This window comes from Procambarus clarkii, chromosome 47 (genome assembly GCF_040958095.1).
Source record: "Procambarus clarkii isolate CNS0578487 chromosome 47, FALCON_Pclarkii_2.0, whole genome shotgun sequence".
NCBI classification, from domain to species: Eukaryota; Metazoa; Arthropoda; class Malacostraca; order Decapoda; family Cambaridae; genus Procambarus; species Procambarus clarkii.
In genome coordinates this window covers 13,204,005-13,212,817 of record NC_091196.1, presented here as the reverse complement: position 1 = coordinate 13,212,817, position 8,813 = coordinate 13,204,005, and the positions used below count along the sequence as shown (strand labels likewise).

Genomic DNA, 8,813 nt, shown 5'->3' with positions numbered 1-8,813 from the left:
GCCTACACTCACTATAAACACACACCCTGGCCTACACTCACTATACACACACCCTGGCCTACACTCACTATACACACACACCCTGGCCTACACTCACTATACACACACCCTGGCCTACACTCACTGTACACACACCCTGGCCTACACTCACTATACACACACACCCTGGCCTACACTCACTATAAACACACACCCTGGCCTACACTCACTATAAACACACACCCTGGCCTACACTCACTATAACACACACCCTGGCCTACACTCACTATACACACACCCTGGCCTACACTCACTATACACACACACCCTGGCCTACACTCACTATAAACACACACCCTGGCCTACACTCACTATACACACACACCCTGGCCTACACTCACTATACACACACACCCTGGCCTACACTCACTATTCACACACACCCTGGCCTACACTCACTATACACACACACCCTGGCCTACACTCACTATACACACACACCCTGGCCTACACTCACTGTACACACACCCTGGCCTACACTCACTATAAACACACACCCTGGCCTACACTCACTATACACACACACCCTGGCCTACACTCACTATACACACACACCCTGGCCTACACTCACTATAAACACACACCCTGGCCTACACTCACTATACACACACACCCTGGCCTACACTCACTATACACACACACCCTGGCCTACACTCACTATACACACACACCCTGGCCTACACTCACTATACACACACACCCTGGCCTACACTCACTATAAACACACACCCTGGCCTACACTCACTATAAACACACACCCTGGCCTACACTCACTGTACACACACACCCTGGCCTACACTCACTATAAACACACACCCTGGCCTACACTCACTAAAACACACACCCTGGCCTACACTCACTATAAAAACACACCCTGGCCTACACTCACTATAACACACACCCTGGCCTACATCACTATAAACACACACCCTGGCCTACACTCACTGTACACACACCCTGGCCTACACTCACTATACACACACCCTGGCCTACACACACCCTGGCCTACACTCACTGTACACACACCCTGGCCTACACTCACTGTACACACACCTGGCCTACACTCACTATAAACACACACCCTGGCCTACACTCATACACACACACCCTGGCCTACACTCACTATACACACACACCCTGGCCTACATCACTATAAACACACACCCTGGCCTACACACACCCTGGCCTACACTCACTGTACACACACCTGGCCTACACTCACTATACACACACCCTGGCCTACACTCACTGTACACACACCCTGGCCTACACTCACTGTACACACACCTGGCCTACACTCACTATACACACACCCTGGCCTACACTCACTGTACACACACCCTGGCCTACACTCACTGTACACACACCCTGGCCTACACTCACTATAAACACACACCCTGGCCTACACTCACTGTACACACACCTGGCCTACACTCACTGTACATACACCTGGCCTACACTCACTATAAACACACACCCTGGCCTACACTCACTGTACACACACACCCTGGCCTACACTCACTACACACACCCTGGCCTACACTCACTATACACACACCCTGGCCTACACTCACTATACACACACCCTGGCCTACACTCACTATAAACACACACCCTGGCCTACATTCACTGTACATACACCCTGGCCTACACTCACTGTACACACACCTGGCCTACACTCACTATACACACACACCCTGGCCTACAATCACTATACACACACCCTGGCCTACACACACCCTGGCCTACACTCACTGTAATACACTCTGGCCTACACTCACTATAAACACACACCCTGGCCTACACTCACTATAAACACACACCCTGGCCTACACTCACTATAAACACACACCCTGGCCTACACTCACTATACACACACCCTGGCCTACACTCACTATAAACACACACCCTGGCCTACACTCACTGTACACACACCCTGGCCTACACTCACTGTACACACACCCTGGCCTACACTCACTGTACACACACCCTGGCCTACACTCACTGTACATACACCCTGGCCTACACTCACTATAAACACACACCCTGGCCTACACTCACTATAAACACACACCCTGGCCTACACTCACTATACACACACCCTGGCCTACACTCACTATACACACACCCTGGCCTACACTCACTATACACACACCCTGGCCTACACTCACTATACACACACCCTGGCCTACACTCACTATACACACACCCTGGCCTACACTCACTATAAACACACACCCTGGCCTACACTCACTATAAACACACACCCTGGCCTACACTCACTATAAACACACACCCTGGCCTACACTCACTATAAACACACACCCTGGCCTACACTCACTGTACACACACCCTGGCCTACACTCACTGTACACACACACTGGCCTACCTCACTATAAACACACACCCTGGCCTACACTCACTATAAACACACACCCTGGCCTACACTCACTATACACACACCCTGGCCTACACTCACTATAAACACACACCCTGGCCTACATGCAAGATGTCCCTGACCACAGCACCGAGGCTTCCGTTCTACTTTTATTTTGCACTGGTCACAACCTATGTCCTCGTACTGATGCACATTAGGTGAGTTGTGTGTGAGCTGATGACGTGTACGTTGCGGTGTGTGCTGACGCTGTTGCACACACACACGTGGTGTGAGTGCTGGCGTTGTACATAGGCAAGTGGCGTGTGAGGCGATAAAGATGCAGTCATGTGTGTACTGACGCTGCTGTACATGTACACGCCGTGTGTACACTATGTTGTAACATCGGGTTAATTTATCCAGTCATCTACTAATCACTAATATCATAAAATCCTTCATTGATTTATTTTCTGTCTTTAGCTTAACTAGTTCTCATATATCACTTATACTTCTGCTTCCTCCTCCCGCCAAAAACTGGCGGGAGGCCTCCACTGGCCGCAGTGGAGGACGGGACGACACAATAAAAATCGATAATAAATCAAGTCAATACCAGCCAGTCATGAGTGTTTGTTATTCAATTTGGGGAATAACGGAAACATAAATAAAGTGTGATATTTATGTCAAAGAAGAATCAGTCACATATATAATCCCCATCGTCGGGAACACGAGGGCTCCCTTCGCCAGCTACTGACTAGAGGCATAAAGTGGAAGGAGAGTGCACAACCGTTTCTCTCCTGCCAGTGGATTGAACCAGTAGTCTACTTTACTTAGTAGAAGGCAGTTCTATGATGACAAAGGCCACTACAGTCTGGTCAGAATACAGGAGTCCCTGCGAAGGGCTACGAGACAGTTTACATGGCCACCTTATGCTCTGAGTCCACACACACTCCCCACTCCTGTCTCTTGGTGGAAAACACGCGTCTCAGTACCAAGGAGAGAAAGACACTCCGCCTGAGCCACCGGCCTGTTTCACACACTCAGACATTTTTATTTTTCGACGTCTCGGCTCCCAAGTCCCAACTCACTCGGTTTAGTTCCAGGATGTAAAAATATCGAGAGATTGCCGGAGCCCACATAAAAGGGGCCGAGTGTGTGTGTGCTCACATATGTGCCTTCAGGACGAACATTGGTTCCTGGGTCCCTCCCTTCATTTGACAGTCAGACATTGCAATGGATCTCATCCCTTTTAATTATTGTATCACATTTACGTTTAAAACTGTATATAGAAATGAGACACGAGTATCTCGAGAATATAAAATAAATGAGACAGATGTGACGACTTATAGTGAATTTTGTAACTAGCTCATCAAGATTGTAACTTGTTTCTCTAAATGAATTGTGGAGTTCAGTCCCTGAGCCCATTATGTGCCTCTGTAACCCTTTCCACTACCGCCGCCCACAAGATGGGTATGGGGTGCATAATAAATGAACTAAACTAACGGGTTTCTTGAGGAAATTAATGAAGATGCAAGAATCGAGTACATTAGTTACTCTGGTCGTCCATCTAATCCCACTACAGGCAGGGCCGGAGCAGCATACACTGTAGTTAGGAACAATGTCTTTCAAAACTAAAATGAAGGAAAAGCACGGATCGAGACCTATGGTTCAACACAAGCAGAACTCTCTGCCGTTGTTAAGACATGAAGACGCCTCAGAGAAACACAAGGGAAGCAGTGATCCCCACCGACTCAAAAGCAGCATTACAAAACCTTTAAATATCAGGCAGAAAAAAACAAAAGGACGACAATCACTGAAATCAAGAGCGCTGTGAAAATACTAACCAGTCAGTGAAGGATGATCAGGTCCCTGTGGATATCCTCTCAAAGAAATGAACGAGCTGATATGTTCGCGTCGCGCATGTCGATGACTGATGTGAGGTTGTTAGACCATACAGATGGTTGGGTGTACTCTGACCTGGCGTATGATATCAACCCGTTCTCGCAAATTTAATAAGTCAATATTGACTTATTAAATATGTGCATAGGTGACATACTTAACATAATAGTTTCTCTTGAAAAGCTTCATAGAAAACACCGACCTTACCTAACCTACTTAGTATGTTAAAATAAGCATCTTATAGCTTCGTAACTACAATTGTTACTTAACCTATTATAGGTATAGGTTATAGGTATAGGTTAGTTTCAAGGGAAACTATTATGTTAAGTATGTCACCTATGCACATATTTAATAAGTCAATATTGACTTATTAAATTTGCGAGAACGGGTTGTATGATAGCAGCCTACTGCGTCACTATTAGCGCATGCGCCCTCAAACTGCGCATCTTTCTCATTATAAATATATTGATGATCTTATATTTAATGCAACACTGATGATATCAATGATTTTTATATTTTGTTATACGCGAATATGTGTTAGTACGCGCTTTCGTTTTTTTCTTTCAGTCAGGACCACATCTACAGAGTTCAGGAGCCTGAGACTGACGGTAGGTTCAATTTATTTACTGTGAAGATAGTATACCGAGCAGGGGTGCGGCCTTATACTATACACAGCAGGGGGATACCTCAGAGTATACCCAGCAGGGGGGGGGAAAGACCTCAGTATACCCAGCAGGGGGCAAAAACCTCATAGTATACCCCTAACCTTCGTTAAACGTTCTCTAACAAAAGAATGAAACTTTTGCAGGCCTACTGGGCCATACGAGGCAGGACCCATTTATACCTACCCAAACTCATTCATATACGTGTCTAACCAACGCTCGAAACAATCCAGCAATCCCACGTCTATTATGTCACCCTGTAATCTGTTACACAAACTCATCAACAATATTTCTAAACCAGTATTTACCCAGGTCTTCCCTGAATCCAAACTTATCCAATTGATAGCCATTGTTTCGTGTTCTATTTTGTGTCGACATTTAACACCTTATTGGTATCCCCCTTGTTATTAATAATCCTCTTGTTATACCCTTTCATACACATGTACACTTACTGATGGCCAGTCCACCGGACTCGACAACCACTTATGTAACATCTTAGCCTTAACATTTGCTCTTAATACTGGTGCGTCTTCTACTTATGTATTGATAAAGTAGTTTTTGCTTATGATCATGAAGGTAGTAACGTTAATGTCCACAGTATCGGAGGTGGAGAGAGAGAGGTGCGGCAAGAGGTGTCCCGTGGTGGGCCTGGAGACCATCGAGCAGTATAGAGCCTATCTCCACCACACAGAGACTAACTGCTCGACTCTAGTAAGTCTCCCATACTTGTTCGATGTTTTTTGTTGTGTCCTCGTGCTGTTGTGTGCAGTGTGTAACTCGACATTTGGGCGCCTGCTCTTTGTTTTTTGTTTATTTCAACATAGTCCCATGATGTCACCCTTGGCATTCAACAGTGTATTATTTAGTCAACATTGTTAGTGTTTACACCATCCATACACCGGGATCATCCCGGGCTTAAGTTCGAACCCTCATCACGGCCATTGTGGATTTGTTCATAGTGCTTACACTCCTAGGCTGAAAATTACCGGTGATTAATTTAAATAATCGAGGGCGGGACAGAAATAGTTGGGCATATTTCAAATCACCTAATGCGCCTGTTCACCTAACAGTAAGTAGATACTTAGAAGTTAGTCAGCTTGTTGTGGGGTTACATCCTGGGCGGGGTCAGTAATTCGACCTTGGGGGGGGGACCTCGATATAAGCCTAACGTGTATGAATACACTCTGGCTGCCTGTCCCCCGACGCAATGAATTATTATTATATTTTTTTCCATCGTGACAACGGAGAATTTCATATGACCTAATTAATAAACATCATCTGGTGCAGACACGTTACATTAATTTGTAACATTTTATCATGTGAAATATTAGCTTGAAGTACTCGCTATATTTTCTGAAGCACCAGAATGCTCATTTATTGTCATATTTAAATGCAAGTTATAGCGAGTTAGCGGTGATATCGGGCAGCTTGTGGGACTGATTGTACCCGTGTAACACAGCTGTGGGACTGATTGTACCCGTGTAACACAGCGGTGATGCTGATTGTTCAAGTTTTATGTTCCCAGGTACAGTTTGGGGGCTGGGTACCCGCTCCCGGTGACGGAGCCAAATATGTGTGTCTGGACAAGAGGTTCAACATTAAGCCCGGCAACTGTACCGTCTTCTCCTTCGGTGTCAACAACGAGTGGTCCTTTGAGGACGATTTTGCCATATACGGCTGCAAGGTGAAGGTTGATGACGGTTATATCTAAAGTGTTACATTGTTTTATTTGCATAAAGTAATGATGACTCAAGTTGGTGCTAGGTATGAATTACTAGTATTTTCTGAAAGGTTAGTAGGGAGGAGGAGCTAGGTAGAAACCTAGCTTGATAGAAATTTATTCGACTATGCCATCCAGCTCTTGCCTCTACTGCACCTCACGCCCTTCACACTGGTTACCTATGACATCAGGTTAATGTTAACATTAACTTTTAAAAAATGTCTATAATGTAAACACACTTGTGAGAAATTAAGTCAGTTATTAACCCTTTAATGATTCTTGGGTGGAATATTTTCATGTCCATCAACGTCACTCGCTCTGTCATAACCACAAAAAACTAACTTATTTTATATTGTTAGAAGCATCGATTATAGCCTACAAATATTCGGAAATTAATAAAATGAATAACCAATGTAGAGTGTCTCGCTAGCATTACGCGTCTTTCCCGAGCGTGGAAACTATTTGGAGCTATTTGACAAACTAGCTAGCCTAACATATTTGATCGATGGTAGCCTTCCGTTGCAACCCATCCTCCGAATTGACAGTACGATTTAATACTAAGTGTAATAAGTACACTTTCTTACTGTCATAAACAGTGCATAATTGCACTTAGGGGGCTGTTACATTTACCCAACTCCCTCCCCCGATTTAATTATCCTCGTTTTCTGTTAAGCCACTCAGAATTTTAGGACGAAGATTTCATCTTCAATTGGCTATACACAAGTTTTAAATATCAGGAATTTCTTTTTCAGGTTTATTAAACAACATAGATTTTATGCAAAATTTTAAAATATCCTGAGTTAATTTACAATTTATTGATATATTTTAGTTTTGTTTTATTAGTTTTATAAAACTGTAATATCAATATAGCTATAAGTTAAGTACTAATTGTAATTAGGAAGCAATAAAATTATTATCTTCAAAAACTAAGACGGTTAGGTGAGGTTGTGGTTTTCTATTCAGTTTCAGGTAAACTCAAATATTCACAATATATTTGACAGTACGATTTAATACTAAGTGAAAATAAGTACAATTCCTAACTGCTATGAATAGTACATAATTGCACTTATTTGTCTTCTTACATTTACCACCCCATTTTTGGAGGACGGGCTGTCCATTTAGGGTTGACAGGTTTACCGACTTTTTTGTGGGGGTTGACAGGTGTACGCATTCGACCCCACCATGGGTAAGGAGGATCACCAACGGTCCGCCAACGTTCGCTTCCAGGCCGTGGGCATCGCTAACTACAAGGGTACAAAGAAGATTGGTATGGACTTCAGTTACGCTATTCAAAAGGTGAGTTGAACTCTTGATTTACTTAACTCACTAGCAATATTCATGATTAAAATTACATATTTTTAAAGGGCAGGATAACTATGGGAAGAAATTGCTAGTTAAATGTAATCAATATAACGAGGATGATTTATTAAGATCTGAAGAGATAAATAAATTTTGCCATTCATTTTTTTTAAATATGAAGCAGATTTCTTGATTCATCTATCATTTTGGTCCTATAATTAACAGTATCGGTACAACTGTGAGATGCATGAAAATTATTCTAGAGTAATGGCTACTATGTATGCCTCTAATTCCTTACCCTAAACTTCTCTTGTTAATCCCATTCCTTACCTTCCTCGCCCCCTGTCCCACATATCCACGCTGCTAAAGATTACCGGCACAAAAAGAATAACTCTCGTGCCAAAACTTCGGAGTGTACCTGACCAGCACCGTGCTGGCAATGAGCACCGACCAGGGTGAAGATGGCAACCCGTCCTCGACTCAAGTCCATTACATTCAGCGGTCAACCCCACAGACGCATTCATATATTTTAACATACTGTTATTCAAAACGGGAATTTTCTCAAGTATAAATTAATATTATAATATATTAGCATATTGTGTATAAATAGGCATAGGTTAGGTTAGGTTAGGTGTTTAGGTTCTGTTGGTGATTATTTGTATTTGTAGTACGTGGGTGAAGCATTTACAGCGTTGTGGTTCGAACAAAATTCGTCAGTGAAGCACTTGTTCCGGATATGTTCGAACGTCAGCAGTTGTGAGTCGTGTGTAAACCGCTTTTCATTCATAAACAGGGGGTTTGGTGGGTGCATGGAATCACTTTT

General features: G+C 43.7%; 1 long non-coding RNA gene across 1 annotated transcript; it reads left to right on the top strand.

Moving 5' to 3' along the window:
* The first annotated feature begins 4,875 nt into the window (after positions 1–4,875).
* On the top strand, positions 4,876–6,864 carry LOC123749097 (uncharacterized). Its single transcript, XR_011222241.1, has 3 exons — positions 4,876–4,917; positions 5,570–5,682; positions 6,497–6,864. It is a non-coding gene; the product is annotated as an uncharacterized lncRNA (long non-coding RNA).
* The last annotated feature ends 1,949 nt before the right edge of the window (positions 6,865–8,813 follow it).